Source organism: Lycorma delicatula, chromosome 6, assembly GCF_047948215.1.
Source record: "Lycorma delicatula isolate Av1 chromosome 6, ASM4794821v1, whole genome shotgun sequence".
NCBI lineage: Eukaryota > Metazoa > Arthropoda > Insecta > Hemiptera > Fulgoridae > Lycorma > Lycorma delicatula.
The window spans coordinates 8,114,120-8,133,377 of NC_134460.1; positions in this window are offsets into that span (position 1 = coordinate 8,114,120).

The window sequence follows — 19,258 nt, forward strand, 5'->3', positions numbered from 1 at the left end:
TACTTTAGAAGAGATGATTTAGTTTGTTCTTATGAAAGTATGAAACAACTATGAAAGTTGAAACAAATGAAAGTATGTCAAAATTTTAAAAGCTATTAAGCATGATGAACAGTAATGGTAAATCACTGCTGATCTAAAAGTGATGGGTTTCTTCTCAGTCTCCAGAGTGGCCTTACAATATATATGTGTTTCTTGTATTTTTAGGATAGTTAGGCTTCAGATAAAGACTATGCAGTTAAAGATTGGCCAAAAAGAAATCAGTTTACCTCAGAAAAGGAAAATGTTGTCAATATTCCTGTTATTGAAGCAGATCAAATTATTTTACCACCTCTATGTGTAATACTAGGCCTAATGAAGAATGTTGTAAAAGCATTAGATAAAGACAGAGGCTGCTTTAAATATTTAGCTGAGGTTTTTTCACAATTAAGTAAACCCAAATTAAAAGATGGAATATTCATTGGACCACAAAAAGAAAAATTAATTTTTGAAAATATATTTGACAGCAAACTGAATCATGAACTAGCAGCATGGAAGTTATTCAAAGATGTCATTACTGGTTTTCTTGAAAAAAAAATAGCTGAAAACCATGAGCAGCCTATAAATGAACTTCTAGTCAACCACAAAAATTTAGGCTGCAGAATGTCGTTGAAAATTGATTTTTTATTCTCGTTTGGATTTTTTCCCTTTAAACTTGGGTGACATCAGTGATGAACAAGAAGAAAGTTTCCATCAAGATATATTGCAGATAGAATAAGGTTATCAAGGCAGATAGAGTGAATCTATGAAGAGTGACTACTTCTGGATAATAAAAAGAGAAGACTTCACTGAACACTAAAGGCAAATAAGAAAATTTAAGATAAAAGTAAATGTCTGCAAAATAAATGTAGTAATTTTAATTGTAATTATTAATATTTTTGTATTCTTATTACACAAGCCAGCGATGAGTTGTGTTTTTTAGTTTTTGATAATTGATTCTTATGTATTGTCTAGCGCTGAATCTGAAAATAACCTTCTTTTTTTCCATTATGTCAGGCTTTTTTGCAAATCATGAATTTCAAGATTTGTAAAAAGTTGAAAAATTATGAAAATGTGATACAAAAAATAGATATAAAACCTTTTTTTTATAATAAATTAATGTAATATATTCACTAGTATGGCTTATATTATGCATTCTTATAGTTGAACAGTTGAGTGGTTGAAGAGGTAGACAGGGCAGGCACTGACCCCTTTATTTGTAATAAAAATTGCCACAAAATAAGCCTAATTTCTATTATAGTGCATTTTAAATTTATATTTTTGTATTTTTTTATTTAATTCATTTTTATGAGGTAAGTCATGCCTTTGGAAAATATTCCCCCCTCTTCACCTACTGTTAATGATGAAGTATAAAATACTCCTGTTCACCCACCCTTAATGATGAATTATGTAAAATTCTTACAGTTCTATTCCATGTGTCGAAGTTTATTTGGATGACTTACATTTTTCTTTGCACTTTTCCTTCTATGTTCTCTATAGGGTTCATCTCTGTATAACATCCAGCAATAGTCTGCCATCATCGTAGAAGTACATTTTTCTTGATACCTTCTTTCAATTTCTTTCATGTCCTGATGAAATCTCTCACCATAGCTTCACTAATGACAGCCAGCTTTTTAGGAAAATAGTCCTAGTCCACAAATGAATTTAGGAAGTAAAACTTCAATCTTATGGAACATCCTAAATTTTTGTACTTCTACAGAAAGTTTACAATGATTGATTTGAAGTTCAGATCTTATTGCCCAGATACTTGCTTACTATGTCTTTAAAGGCTCCACAGCCTTTTTTTCTGCAACTTTCATTTGTTTCTCAAAATTACCAACTTTAAAAAGTTTTCTAATGTCAGGACAAGTAAACACACCTTCTTTTAGTTTGGCAGTTGATAAGACTGGAAATTTCTCACAGAATATTTAAAACATTTACCTTCCTTTGGTAAGGCATTGACAAATTGCTTCATCAAACTTAACTTGATATGCAGAGATGGAAGAAGAACTTTATTCAGGTATATAAGAACTTTTCGGAGCACATTTTACGTTCCAGGTTCTAATAAAGCTCTATTTGATCAATCTTTCCTTATCCAACAATTTTCTCTGTTTTTGTTACCCCATTCACACATAAAACAAGGAAACTTTGTGTATCCTCCTTGCTGTTGTAAGAGCATCAATATTATTTTGAGATTGCTGATTTCTCAATAAAATGTGTGTGTTAAGGATTATGTGCAGCAATCTCAAAATAATATTGCAATAATCTTCAAATCATTGTAATCCTCTTTTAAATGGACAAAATGTCCAACAGGTATTGACAGACACGTATTCTCATTGTGAGGAAAGATAACTTTGAAGCTTCTTTTGGATAAATCTACGAATACTCTCCAATCAGTATATTTTGTATGATATGCAAAATCAATTAAAAATTCACTACATCAGTGCAGAAGACTAATTCTCCTTCTTCCAAAAAATATGGCAGAAAATCCATTTTTCTATACATGAACCAGGAAAACGAGGTGCTGACTGTTAGCAGGTTCTTCCCTTTAAGCATCAAACCAAGCAATTCTGAATTTTCTTTGATCAGATGTAAGTCTCGAACTAAATTACAAGTTGAGTTACAAAACTGAGTTATTCTTTTGATAATGGCTCTTAATCAACAAATCTTATATTAATGAATGCAAGACAGTTCCAAATTGAATGAGATTAATTTATATTAGTAAAGTGATATTAATATTTGATAAAAAGTAAATTTTCTTTTTTTTTAAATGGATTTGAATTAGATTTTTGTTATTTTTTCTTTTGTGATCCCTAGTTCGATTCTTGCCAAGACCTAGTATCCTTTTATCTGTCATTTAAATCCTTGAGTTTGTGTGTAGTATGTCAGGCTATCATAAGACAGTATTTTATTAAATGTTTCATCTCAAAATTTAATTTTTTTGTTACAGGATTTAAAAGATGTATGATATTCAAGAAGTAACGATTAAAATTCATCAAATTTTATTGTTTAAAAGCTAATCAAATGTATAAATAATATACAATGAATGTATCGCCAATAAATTTCTTTTATTATGTATATGGCTTTAATACTGCAGCGTAAAATATTGTAAGCTCTTCTGACCAAGGTTTTACCATAGTTTCCCTTGGTCCAATAGGGTAAATGTCAGAACAATTAGTTTTCCTTTCCGTGGCTTAAATAAATTTCCTTATATTTTAAACATTAAAATATTATTAAATACTTAAATAATTATTTTTTGTGTATTTGATTGCCTTAATCCTCAACTGTTAGTTGTTAATGTATTACTGTTTTATATATATTTCTGTTGTTTAATAGAAAAATGAACTCCAATTATTGTCAGATTGATATAAAATCTTTATAATAAACTATGATGCTGCTCTCATAAAAATTTTACCATCGTTTCCCTTGATCTATCCAGCTAAATGCTGGAAGAATTCCTTTTTTATCAGTGTAGTATATATTAGAAAAATGAATTTAAGTTATGGTGCTGAAAATATATAACTATATATGTATAATTAACTGTAAATTTTGTGAAGTTGCTATTATTATTATTATTTTATGTTACTCTTATTATTTTTTATTATTATATTTTTGTTAATTTTTTTATCAAAGTTTTACCATGGTTTCCCTTGATCTATCCAGCCAAATTCCTGCACAGTTCCTTTTTTATCCATGAAGTAGTATATGTATGCACTTCGAATGTGATGTGTATAATGTATTATTAAATACAAATTAGAAGAAATGGTTTATTAATCTATATTTATTGGAATAAATACTAGAACACAAACGTCTGTTTATCATTTGAACAACTACCATCTGATGAATCCAGCTGTATCCTGTTTATACCACATACAAATTTACTGAAATATTCTGTTATTTTATTTATAGAGTGAATACTTTGTTCCAATTTGTGGGTTCAGAAAATTTTTCATATAATTTACCTTCTAATAAAAGTATTTTCTAATAAATTTTATTTTGACATGGTCACTAAAAACATGCTCTTTACTTTCATTTTAGAAGTCCCTAATGAGCTAATGAGTTATTATTGCCTATTTAAACCAATCTAAGCCGGTGATTCTCTACCTTTTCAGCTCCACAACCTCTCAGCAGTACAAAAGAGGTGTAAGGGATTGCAGAATGTCAGTTTAGTTTCAAATGCAAAGCGTGCATCTAAATTGATATACAAAATCACCAATTGCTGAAGATGGCTCCAAAAATGACTAAAATCTGGTTTGCCACTTATTAATAGTTTACATAATCCTAAATCTTCAACTGACAAGTCCATGTGTGTCTACAGGCTCTGCATGTTGATATGAACCAGCACAATCATGTTACAGTTTTATAGACAGGTTTGTATTTTAGAAGTAAGTTAAGTAAGAATTTGTAATGAAGAGGATTAAAGTAAAGCAAGAACATATTAATTAAAAATAAATTAAAGTATTTTTATTAAAAAAAAAAAATTGTACAAGTTACAAATTAGGAAGAATTTTTCAAGTAAAGGCACTTAGTTTTATATGGATTTGAATACTAGACCATGGATACTGGTGTTCTTTGGTGGTTGGGTTTCAATGAAGTACACATCTCAGGAACTGTCGACCTGAGACTGTACAAGACTACACTTCATTTACATTCATATATATCATGCTCATTCATCCTCTGAACTAATACCTTACAGTGGTTCCGGAGACTAAAGAGAAAAAAGAGAGTAAAGTGTAAGTTGAAATTAGAAAGAAAAGAGAGGAATGAAGTAAAAGCCCACTTGCCTAAAACAAAGCAGTACTTAGTATAACCAAGATATAGTTGTAATATAATGGTTTAAGGATTGTGATGGTGTTCTAGTAAATTCAACAAAGAATTTCTATCATCACAGTATGGGTTACTACATTATCGTGTAAGGAAAACAGGTGCTAAAAGTTTTGGTGACTGATATGGTAGTGCCCTTTTGAAGAAGTTCCAGGTCAGTAAATTACTTTTTTGAGTAAGTTTGTGAGATTTAGTGCTCTCGCAACTAATACAGAGTTTATTTATCACTATATTATGCTTTTGTAGAGTCAAGGTTGAAGTATGGGGTGGAGTTTATTACAGTGTTTTTAGATCTGTTTGTATTGCTCAGAAGCATGTAGTACGTATAATATTGGGTAAAAGTAGATGACATGAATCCTTCCCATTATTCAGAGGCCTTAAGATCTTGCCACTGCATCATATGTATTTCTATAGAATACCAATGACGTATTGACGTAAACAGGATAGAATTCATGGTATTTTGGTTACGAATCCTTTGTGGCAAGCGGATAATATAGTTCCTCCTAGGACAAGAATTGAGTTATTTAAATGTTCTTTCTTAGGTCTAAAAATATTTAATCACTTACCAAGGGAATGTAAATCCGTAGAAGACTAAAAGGTTTTCACCATCAATTTATGATCGGTTGTTGTCGATTGAAGATGTAGAGAGTTTTATTAATTGATTGGCCTGTGATTCTGGCTGGAATTGATGACTCTTAAAGTTTCATATTTTTATTATCTTACTTTTTCTTTAAAGTTTATCTAGGATTAATTTCATTTTCAATTTTATCACTGTATTCTTGTATTGTATTTATGGTTCTGAGTTATTTAATCTGTATGTATATATATATATATATATATATATATATATATATATATAAAATAAATGTAAAGATAAATAAATATAATATAATATAAGATAAATAATCTATAAATATATAGATTAAATATATATATATATATATAATCTTGTCACTAGCTGAAATTTTAGTACTGCAAGACTTGTATCGATAATTAATTTTGAAATCCACACTTGACAATTATTCAAGTTTATTATTTTACTAACTGAAAATATTTTGATAGTAACCTTCAATAGAGTTATTACTATAGGGGGAATCTAGTTCCACAAGATTATGTGATAATTGTTTACTTTTATTATTTTACTTCTATTTTATATTGTTTGGTTGTATGTCTGCTAAGCTTATGTATTAAGAATCTTTTAACTGTAAATAATTTTATTTTCACTTGTAATCTGTTTGTTCTGTGGAATTAAGATTATTATTATTATTTAACATATGTGTAACATTCCTTCTTGGAGATTTAGTAGTAATTAACTTACCACTGGAATGGCAAAACTTATTACGATGATTTATACAAATGCAAGAAAGTTATTTATTAATTACTAGCAATACACAAAAAGTAATATGTACAATTCGGTGCAGTCATCTGTATTCAGTTCATTATTTCAAATATTCAAATTCTTATTTAAACAAGTTTTTAAAATCATACCATGCAATGCCACCACACTGGTTACAGACAATTTCTAATAATTTTATAGATTTTTCATTATTTGTATTTAGTTTCTTATAACATTACTTAAAATTGGTATTTACATAAAAAAATTGTAATTGTATATTATTCTTTTATTTGTCTTCAGTCATTTGACTGGTTTAATGCAGCTCTCCAAGATTCCCTATCTAGTGCTAGTCGTTTCATCTCGGTATACCCCCTACATCCTACATCCCTAACAATTTGTTTTACATATTCCAAACATTGCCGGCCTACACAATTTTTTCCTTCTACCTGTCCTTCCAATATTAAAATGACTATTCCCCAGGATGGCTTAATATGTGGCCTGTCTGTCCCTTCTTTTAGTTATATTTTTCCAAATGCTTTTTTCATCATCTATTTGCCGCAACACCTCGTCATTTGTCACTTTATCTACCCATCTGATTTTTAACATTCTCCTATAGCACCACATTTCAAAAGCTTCTAATCTTTTCTTCTCAAGTACTCCAATCGTCCAAGTTTCACTTCCATATAAAGCAACGCTCCAAACATATACTTTCAAAAATCTTTTCCTGACATTAAAGTTAGTTTTTGATGTAAACAAATTATATTTCTGACTGAAGGCTAGTTTCGCCTGTGCTATTCAGCATTTTATATCGCTCCTGCTTCGTCCATTTTTAGTAATTCTACTTCCCAAATAACAAAATTCTTCTACCTCCATAATCTTTTCTCCTCCTATTTTCACATTCAGTGGTTCATCTTTGTTATTTCTACTACATTTCATTACTTTCATTTTATTCTTGTTTATTTTCATGCGGTAGTTCTTGCATAGGACTTCATCCATGCCATTCATTATTTCTTCTAAATCCCTTTTACTCTCAACTAGAATTACTATATCATCAGAAAATCGTAGCATCTTTATCTTTTCACCTTGTACTGTTACTTCAAATCTAAATTGTTCTTTAACATTATTAACTGCTAGTTCTATGTAAAGATTTAGCGTCTAGAGACACTGCACAACACATATGCGCAAAGGTTCATCCGATTTTTGCACGGGTTTTTATTTTGCGACCGATTGGACCTTGAAAAAAATAACCCTCATAGTATTTTCATGAATAAAATTTATTTATTCATGAATATAAATAAATTTTTAATATTTAATGAATAAATAAATATTTAATTTATAAAATAAATTATTATTATTATTTTTATTTTTTTGAAATTTATTTATTCATTTATTTATATTTTTTTTATTTTGGAAACTGTTCAATTTTAGCAGTTGGCTTATAGCATATTTAATATTGACAAAATAATAGTTTGCTGGGCAATTGATCTGTTTTCAGCAAATGGCAAACACCAAAGAGTTTATTCATTTTATCTGCTTTTGTTAAAAGAGCTTATTTTGAAGAGTTATTTTATTAAATATTGAGGTATGGGAATCCAATATTATAGATTAAATGTCAACATAAATTTATGATAAAAAAATTTTTATTAATTTTTTTTTATTGATTATTACATACTTGAAAATGGAGAAAATTAACACCTTTAAAAAAAGTAGATTCCTCATATGTAAAAATACTGATCAGCTGAAAAAAATGTCAACCCAGTTCCTACCATGTCCAGCTGAAATAATCAATATAAAAACTATAATAAAAATACTTTTTAGTATACAAGTAAATTTACAATTTATTTAATTTGTAAATTATATAAAGCTAGGTGGAATCTAGCACAGATGGTGACATGTTTGATGGTTCTAACTTGGAACGATTAATGGAGGAGATTTGAGTTTTGTGCAGTCTTGTTGCCTGGCTCTGGGGAAACCAGGAGTTGAAGGACTGTGCCATGCGTATCCGTGGCTGAGCGGGAAGTGTAGAGGATTCGGTTAAAGATCTCTATAAGGCGTCTTTCCCCAAACTTATGGTGGACCATTATTTTCAGACGCAGAGTGATCTGGCAAGCGAATCTGGTTATTGTTAGAAGGTCGCCCTAAGGAGATGGCCAGCGGAGATGACTAAGGCTGTACAAGTTGTGAAAACCTTTCTGCTGCTGATAATGTCTGTCAATTCCATGACTTGATACTAAGCAATGTCATTAAACCTGGGGTAATTACCAAAGGAATTTGGTAATGTTAGGAGACGATGTCTCAAACTTCGTAAAAAGATAAGTACACTATACACTATCTCAGTAAGAACAAGGAAGAGAGGTGCCTGACTGATGTCCTGGTAGCCTTGAGGAAGATTGTTAAGGCGAATTACCTTTTTTATCCCAGTTGGTCGATTGGGGGAGACTATTAGGAAACTATTGAGTTACCTGTATAAGGGTATGAAAGAAGTCAGTGTATATGCTCCATCCACTGTGGAGGTTTGTTTCATGACTAAAACAAACAAAACAAGGTGTGCTAAAAAAATTGCTACCAGTGAAGGATAGTGGCACCATAATAATCAAGTCAGTAGGGAAATCCTACATGGACCTACTTAAAAGCGTGAAAAACAAACTGTTTCCATGGAGGAGGCTGGGTAGATCCAGTCTATCAGAAAGGGCTCTAAAGATAAGCTGCAATTATGGGTGAATGGTTTCTAAAAAGCTGAGGAGCTTAAAACTGTGATATGCAACAAGACGGAGGAACTACAAGTAAATCTGTGGTCAAGGGGAGGCCACAGGGCAATAGTCCATGTAAAGGATGCTGGGACGACAGTGGATGAGGACAGTGGCATGGGAGGGTTTAGTGTCACTTCTGTGAGACTGTGTTTGGTGCGACTTTGAAAGCCATGGTCATCACTTCCATGAAGGTAGCCAGGATGAAAATAGAATTAAGATCGGGTGGGTGTTCTGCCGCACCCAACTCAAGGAATCTGATGAGCACTGCTACAGGTGCTGGACGGGTCATGTCTTCTCCAACTGTAATGGCCTGGACTGCAATCAATGCTGCTTTAACTGTGGAGTAGAAGGCGATAAATGGGCGAGCTGCAGTGAACATATCAAATATCTGCTGAGTAATGAGAGTGGTTATCTGTAAGGTGAAAACATGAAATGCTTCCAAATCAATGGAAACAGGTGTGTGGCTGACTACGATTTAGTTTGGACTGCAGCGCGGGCGAGCCAAGTTGACTTCTTAATAGTGGCAGAACCGAACAGGAGGATGGTTTCCACAGGAGCATGACAAGTGCACAACTGTGGAGATGCTGCCATAGAAAATGTTTCTGGAGCGTATGCAGTTCTCAGTGTAATAGCAAGAGGTTGTTTCATAGTACTAGAACTGACTGAATATATGCTGATCTCAGGGTATATATTGCCTAACTGTGATCTAGAAAGATGTAAGATTTTATAACAGAACTAGAACGGTATATCAGGAGGTCAAGAAAGGCAGTGATTCTTGCCGGTAACCTGAATTTGGAGTGCGTTTAACTGAGGGGGGATTCAGGTCAACCAGCAGAGAATACATATTGGCTAATATGTTTAGTGAGATGAACAAGGCAATTTTAAATGACCAGGGATTGCCAACGTATATAGGTAGATGTAAGGGCTCAGTTGTAGATGTAACTGCTGTTTCAGAACGAATTGTTGAGAGAATAACAGACTGGAGTGTTTTGGACAAAGAGTTTCATTCTAACTACAGACATTGGTTTGTGTTTTTACCGTCAGATGTGATCAACAGTGCCGCCTATGTTCAGGCCAATGGAGGCCCAACAAAGTTCAGATTAAGAGGACAGCTGATTGTGTTGCAATGGAGATAGGCCAGTGCAGGACAACAGATCCAGAAGAACTGATGGCAGTGGTAAAAATGTATGTCAGAGGGAAACTGCGACTCGTAGAAAAGACTGTATATTGCTGGACAGAGATTACCTCATTAAGAAAATTGTCATGGCGGTTAAGGAGAACCGGGAACACAAATGCAGAGGCTGAGACTGAAGAATACCAAATGGCCAAAAAGAGACTTGAAGCAGCTATAAAGAAAGCAAAGGCTGATGCTTGGAAAGAACTCGTTAATGAGTTAGATGACAACCCATGGAGTAAAGCCTACCAGATTGTAACAAGGAAATTTGGTAGGTGACTCCCAAGCCTGCCTAAGGGCTAGACACTAATGGCTGTACTGTCCCTTTTTTCAATGAAGGAAACAGAAAGAACAGAGATTCCTTGCACCCATAATCAGCACTTTGCAATAGATGACTTGAACAGGACTGCTGCCAGAATCAATAAGAAAAAGAGTGTTCCTGGTGCGGTGATAAGCAGTCTCATTGAAAGGTGCTCTTGGACAGTTCTTGACACCATGAGTGCTGCATTAACGAACTGCAAGTTCCCCAGATGTTGGAAGGAGGCCAGATTGGTTCTCCTGCCAAAACTGAGTGCAAAAACAAGTGGGTGCATTGCTTACAGACCTCTGTATCTAATTAATATCTTAGGCAAGTTGTTCGAAAGAATGGTTGCTGAGAGGCTAGGAGATGAGCTAGATGCTGAGGGTGAGCTATCCGAGAACCAATATGGATTCACTAAGGGGAAGTCAACAGTTGCAATAATAGATGTGATGGACTGGGTGAGAGACAGGGCAGCGGGTATGGGGCAGAGTAGGCAGATACTGCTGATAATTTTACTTGATGTGAAAAAGTATTTACTAGTGTACCATGGCCAGTTGTTACAGATTCACTGAGGGATAGGGATCAGCAAATACCTGCTGTTGACACTAAACAGAAACAGAAGTTGACTGCAGACACTGAGGATGGGGCCGTTGAATTTAATATATATATGGTGGTGTGCCGCAAGGTTCTGTACTGGGCACAATTTTATTGAACAAAATATATGATGTCCTCTTGAGGACTGAGCTTCCAGGTGACAGTCGCATGATTGCATAAGCAGTGCCAGGTCATACCAAAAATGAGGTGGAGGAAACTGCAAATAGTGCCATATGCATGATAAGTGAGTGGCTGAGAACAAGGAAAACCTCTCTGACTCTGAACAAGATGTCTGTAGTTACTATAGTGAGGAGGAGAAAACTGAGGGAGTTGGCGATGATGGTGGACGACACCAGAATAGCAGAATTCAGAAGTATCTGGGAGTGTTGGTAGAAAGGTCTTCTGTTGGTAGAAGGTCCCTTCTCTACCAACGTGAAAGAAGTGTCGGAGCATGCAGAGAGAATGATAACTGAACTTAATAAGTTATTCACGTCTGGAAGGGGCCCACAAGATAGCAGGAGGCAATTGACATTATCTGTTGCTACATCAATAATGTTGCATGCAATCCCTGTGTGGTCCTTGGCATTAGAGAAAAAGAGGAAAGTAAATCACCTAAACTCACTGCAATGAAGATTAGCAATAGGAATAACTGCCGCATATCAAACTATATCTGGACCTGCAGTTGAGGTTATAGCTGGGATACCCCCAGTAACATTAAGGGCTAGACATTAACTGGTGCGGACACGAGAGGGAATCCCCAAATCAATGACTGAGGAACAACTGCTGAGGGAATGGCAGATGCAATTGGATGAGATGAAAAGGCAGATGGACTAAATGCCTAATACCACAGTTCTCGCCATGGATTAGGAGAAAACATGGTGAACTCATTTATTGGCTTACATAACTGTTGTAGGGACACGGGAGTTTTCCTCTTACCTGTTTAGGTTCAAAAAAAGGAGGACACCTGATTGTCAATACTATGGATTAAAAGATACAGCTGAACATATCTTTTACAACTGCCATAGGTGAGATCACAATAGGCATCTTTACAGGCTGAGGTGGCTGACACAGATAATACCGTTGAATATATGCTAAGAGAACGAGCTCAGTGGGTTGAGGTGTCACAGTTAACCACTGACATGCTAGAAACTGGGAAGAAGATTAACACCAAATACAGATGAAAGAGAAAGGTGCAAGGAGGGGTTGGGACAGCTCTCTTTGGAGTTGTCATTTGATTGGGTTTGCCTGAATGGGCGGCAGTGATGAAACGGTAGGACTCCCAACCTCTTGAGCAAAAAGACCAAGATCCAGCCACTGGTTGAGGTGGCTGGGAACGGCATAGCCAGGACTGGTGTGGCTCCTCCTTGCTGGTTAGAGGTAGGCACCCAGGAGGCTGAGTAAGTGTTTAAATGCTGCTCTGCCTCCAGTTGGGGGCTACAGTGAGATAGGAGTTTTAGTCAGTAGGGTTGGAAACACATAGGCTCTTAATAACATCTAGCCATACCGGTTTGAGTCTGACACTCAACCATTAATGGGAGGTACGTAAATGGTATTTTTCTGACTCGTCAAGAACAAAACCATAGAGAAAAAAAAAATATTTTTTTTATACAAAGGAAAGACAAGAGATCAATTACTGCAGGATTTATCTTTTGTTGTTACAAATATATGTAGTTAATCAGGTAAAATTATGTGGACAAAGTGATCTAATACTTTGTAATCCTTAAAGCAATCATCAATTAACATTTTGAATTATACTATTAAACAACATATTTAAACAAATCAAATGTGAACAATTAAACAAAAAAAAAAAAAAAAAAACAGTATAAAAATACAACAAAAATTTACTAACACAAGAATTACAAATAATAATAAACATAAATTAATTTTTTTTTATTACAAAAATAATAGAACCATAATATCTAAAATTACTAAATATCCATTATACATTGAATGCAAAATTATAACTTAAAAATTATATTCATAGTGCTCTAACAATAATAATTAAAATAACTTTTTTTCCAGATTTAGATATATAATAATTATTATTACAATATTACATTTACACATATAAGCGATTTAAATCACACATTATTTTCATACTTACATATTTACAATAATTTTATTATTACAATAATTAATTATGTAACCAAAACTTTTATTTTCAGGAATCTATAAACATTGTATGTTATTAAATAACATTAAATGCTACTTAATTAATTACATGTATGTAAATGTATAATAAATATTATAAACTACATGTAATAATGGGATATTGGTAATATTTTTATTTTACATCTGATTTATTAGTAATAAATTTCAACAGTGGAATGTTTAGTTTCATATATATTATTTTGTAGTAAAATTCTGGCCAATTACAAAATTGTAACATAATCAATTTGTTAAATTATTTGTTTAAATTAAACAAATAATATAATAACATTTAAATTAAGTTATTTTACAAAATTTTCAATTTATCGCTTTCCAAACTTTATTATAGTAACAATAATAATTGTTAAATTTAAAATGGTAACTATATAAAACATTGTAACATAATAAAATTTATTATTTATTATAATTTTATTTAATATTTAATTTTTATTACTGTTACATGTATAATTACTGGAAAATAATTATGCTTAGAAATTAATTCATTACTCTTAAAAAATAAGTATTTTATAGACTAATAACAAATATAATAATCTTTGAAATTTACTCGATCACAATTACATGTTATTACAAATAAGCATAGTAAATTTTGATATGATTTAAAATAAAATAAAAGAAAATAACAAAATGAATAAAAATAATAATGTTTTGTAAAAAAGGGAGATAGTCAAAGTTTATAGGCCAATATATTACTAGTAAACATCTTGGAGAGACAATCAAGGCAAAATGGTTAATAAATATCTAAATATTACATCATAACAATGGGGTGATGCAGATGTTGTAAGGTCCAAGTTAAAGAGTAAGGAACGACACATCTCTTAACAAATGAATTTCAATCTAGACCCAGTTAATGTAAATCTTTTTCATTTATCCAAGCAATGTTTATACATTGAAAGCATTATAAGAGGTTAATGGTAATGACAAAAAAAAATCAAGTTACAAAGACTGTCACAAACAAATCCGTTTAAAACGACTGGTAGATCTAACTGATAAGTGCCACTCTTCTACCCAAACTTTATCATTTTTTAAAAATAATAGTTAAAAGTGGAATGATGCACAATCAAAGAATTTTTTCAATAAAAGAACTTTATAAAAACAATGGATGTATTAATTTAGTCCTGATTAAAGATTTTCACCATCCTTTGAAATTAGGATATCATAATAATGGGGGTCTTTTGACCATGGAGATGACATACATCAAGAATTAAAAAAAAAAACAAATTCAAGTTCAGCTATGTAAAAGTAACTAAAAAGTGATGATAACTACTCATATGCCAGATAAATACCTTAGTTTCATCTGTAAGTTAAAGATAGTACAAGAACCTAAACTGAATGATTTGATTGTTTTCAAACTTATGGGAAAAACTTATGTAAATGAATGACAGAAAAATATTTGTCATTTAAACAAATGATGACAAAGCAACATTTTTGCCAAAAAAATCCTAGTTAGCTTCATTAGTGTCATCCATGTTACAGAAAGTAAGTTACAGTATGGTGGGTTATAACATCATATTTAGTTGTAGGTCTCACAGTTTTGAGGATGTTGAAAGCCTTGAAATCTAATATCACATCTATTCATTATGTTGCAGTGCTGCAAATAAATTTTTGCTATAATTTTCAGTAATTTATGAAAATACTCATAATGGAGATCAGACTGATAGCCAGATTATTGCCAAGACAGTGACATTTGTTAGCCTCCAACATACCCTGACATTTTGATGTGTCATTTCTTTTTGTAAAAGTAAAGCTCCCTTTGGTCAACTCATTAAAACTGTTGAACTGAAAATAAGTTTGAAGAGACAATGATAAAAATTTCTGATAAATATTGTTACCCTAAATCAACGAATGAGTATTTTTTTAAGGAAGAGCAAGAATGTCTACAGATGAATGTCACTTCAAGGTATCATCTTCAAGGCAATAAATTGAATATTCTTAAACTGCATAATTTTTTCTGAAAAGTATTTAATTTTTTTAATTTTCTGTTTCTTTGAGACACTTTTATTTTAAAAATTAATTTAAAGATGATTAATTCACTACTATAAATTATTAATATTATAATTATGCAGTTCTATCAAATTCAATTGATTAATTTTTTTTATAAATGGTATGTTGTCAGTCCTTGTGATTGATAAATATAATGAATGTTTGTAGAAAAAATGTTGTGAAAAATATGAATGGGCGAATACACAACTAACAGTCATAAATATTAATATTACAATTACAATAATAATACATACTTTTTTTAATGCTAGAATTGATAATAAATTAAAAAAAAACTTATATAATTAATCTTGAATTTCAATTTAACTTCTTAACTTGTACAAGTTAACATAATTGATCAGTTAGCATCGGTGGTAATGGTTTGCATCATTAATGAAATTTATGGATAAAATTATTAGTTACAGCTTTTGGAAACGAATTCCATCTTCAGGAACTTAAATTATTTTTTATTAACAAAAACTTTGTTGTCATGTAAAGTGTGTAAAATGTAATGAATATCTAGAGTGGAGACATTCATTAAGACAGGATGTTAAGTCGACACAATTTTAACACATGATGACCACCTTTATACATTTTACATACTTTACATGACAAGTTCCTGAAGATGGAATTTGTTTCTGAAAGTGCTAGGATGCATTAAAAGATTGTTGGTAGGTGGGTTTTATATTTTAACTATTTACAAAGATAATTTTTTAAACTTACTATGTGATCAAGTAATTTTTTTCATAAGAACATACAAAAACACTGGAATATATAAATTTACCTATTAAAATGTAATTTTAAACATATGAATAAATTAATAGATTTAAATGAAAGTAATCTAAACAGTAAATTAATTATTTATATCTCGGTGCAACAATTTTATTCAATTCCTATTTATAAAATACTTTCTTTATAAACTATTTTGATTAATATAAGCTGTAAAAATATAACAAACCATTACTATTATGTTCATAAATTTATATACTGATATATGACTTAAAATTTCATGTATATAGCTTAAACATCTAATTATTATTATTATTATTATTTGGTAATAAACTTTGGTTATATATTTCTTTTTTTTTTAACAATACTTAGCTTTGAATATTTAAAAATTATTATTTTAATATATTTAAGGCATAATACATGGAATGCAGTATGTTTATATCTTTTAAATGCAAAACATTAATTTACAGTGTATTTATATAATTACTAACTGTATGTGTGAATAAGAGTACATTTAATTAAAATAAATAAACACAGAATACAACTTATATTAAAACAATGTTAAGTAAATAAAAAATTAACATTAGAAAATAATTTTTTAATATCTAGCAGTATCATTTTCTTAGATTCAAATCAACTTATATTTTAGTTACTGAAATTATTTAATACATTCTCCACTGATTAAATATAAATATCAATGTTCATTGAACATTTTTTCTATTAATTATAATTAACTATTCAAAGATTAAATTTTATCAACAATTGTAATTTGATTAATAGATTCCAGGAATTTTTGTTAGTCAAAACTTCTGTAATAAATATTCTGCATTTAGTATAAAAGCTATCCTGTTTAAAGAAACTGCTGTAATTTGCTATAACCTGCCTTAAATGTAACGCATAATATAATATTTGATATGTAATAAACGAAAGAATATAAAGAATATATGTTTTGTTAAAGTTAATATGTTATTACCAACTGTAAATTAAAATATAATAAACATGCTTAATCATTCTATAATTTTGTATGTATTTATTCATAGGAACAACAGGTCCACATCCACTTACAATTCATTTTTCTCTTTTTTTGTGATGAAAAATAAATTTTTATAAAATGTGAAAAATGTTAAGACCCCCTTGCATTTGAACCCTCTGGATGAAAGGCAGTGATGCTATTGTTATGCCATGGATATTGCTGGAGTGATAATATCTACGATTACTACATGAAAACATTTTGGATAGCTTTTAAGCAGAACATAATTATAATTTCTATATTTAATAGAATGATTATGATGATGGTTTAATATACCATCTTGTTAATAAGTAATATATGTATTACTCATCAAACTTTAAAAAAGTAAACACTTAATATGCATTAGTTCTCACTAGGGTTCCTGAAGTAGTGCTGCTAATACAGTGGAGGGGTAGTATACCACGAAAAAATGACATAGGTAGCAAGAGCCCTGTAGCCAGTCCAGCAATTCATCTCTCCTATGTGTATCAGCCAAGTTATCTTAATTTTGATGAACATATATCTTTGATGCTTAATATATATTTTTTGATGTATGTAATGAAATAATTTTACATATATATAATATATAATAAATATAATTTTACCGTGTAATGATTGATTATAAATTAACTGCGACAGTAACCAATGAAGTCTACAGAGCATAAAGCTCTAAAACTATAAACATTTTTCACACTTTTAAAATTATTAAACATGAAGAATAATTAGAATGACATTCTTAATCATATAACAGTAGATATTTAAATAAAATCTTAGTTGTATAAAACTTAATTTTATGCATTTAATTCAACATTTTATGATTTATTAGATTGAACATGATAACAGATCTAAAAATAAATAAAATTATACAATTCATAAAATTATTATTGGGTAGTGAAGAGCCTTTCTGAATCATCTTCTAGTTTCATCTTCAGTGATTATTAATATTAAGAGATGATCAAGAAACAAATTAATATTTCAGCTCTGTTAATGATCTTTAATAGAATAACAGTGAAGGAATTTCTCTATAAAATATAAAAAACGAATTTGTATAATTTCTATTTTTTGTGAAGAAAACTTATGAAAAATTTACAATTTTTCTTGAAAGTTGTAAAATTAAAGTAATTTATTACTCTCATAAATATTAGATTTGTTTCATAAGTGAGAATTTTTTGGAACAATAATGAGATTACATTGAGATTACAATTGAGATAATATTGAGATTACAAAATGTTAGACGATTGCATTATTTTTAAATCATTCACATAGTTTGTGTTATTTTACCATCTTGGTTTCACGATACCATCTCATAATCACATGTAAATCATAAACATAATACTTTTAATCGTCAAGCACCAATAAATATAAATAAAGTCTATATAATTAATTTTTTTTTTGTGAGTACTTTTGATATCATTAGTTGTCTAGAAGTTTTTAAAAAGGTTACTGATTATTTATAATTACACGATTTATAAATTATTTTTTATATTTATTAATTAATAACGGTTGTAATAAGCAAAACTCTCTCTCTCTTTTTTCTCTTATGACTACAGTTCTGTAAAATAATTTTTGATAATAAATATGACTATGGTATATTAATAATGTGTAGATACTCAAATTTTATTATTACTGTTTTGCTGCTTTGTGAAGAGATGTGTTATCATTTGTTATTTATATATGTGAATTGGCAGGTAACCTTCCAAACATGGCTTGTTCAAAACATTCTTAGCTATAACAATAGATGTGATAGATAATAAAGATAGATTTTAACTTTTACGTCAATTATGCTAAAAGTTAAAGTGCCCTGGAACTTCCTGATAAAAAATAAATGAAATGTTTAACATACTGTACTGCAATGAAAGAGTTAATCAAAAGAAACAAGTTTTTGTTTTATCCATTAAAATTGTTTTTTTATAAAAGCATTAACAAAAAAAAAGGTTAAAAAAATGAAATCGTTCAGCAGTTACATCTGTACTGGACTGCCTTTCCATTTAAATCTAATGTAATATATAAGTGATTTCAATACACAAATTAATTGTAAAATACAAAACTAAAATCCTCACTTTCTTAAAATAACTTATCCACCATCTACTTGTCTATTTAATGATGAACAATGTACATCAATAAGCCTACTAATATAAATGCAATATTATATAAGAAATGAAACATATTGGATAGTTTTGATCATGGTTTTAATTTTTAAACAGATTTCATTCCTAAAACAGACCTTGCCAATTACAGTTCTGCTAACTGAATTTAATTTTACACAAATAAATTTGGTCTCAATTTTTTGCTAGAAAAATTGATTATTATTTGTTACTTAATGTAAAAAAGTAATTTAAAATTTTCAAAAGTAGTGAAACCCTAAAAACATTAAGAGATT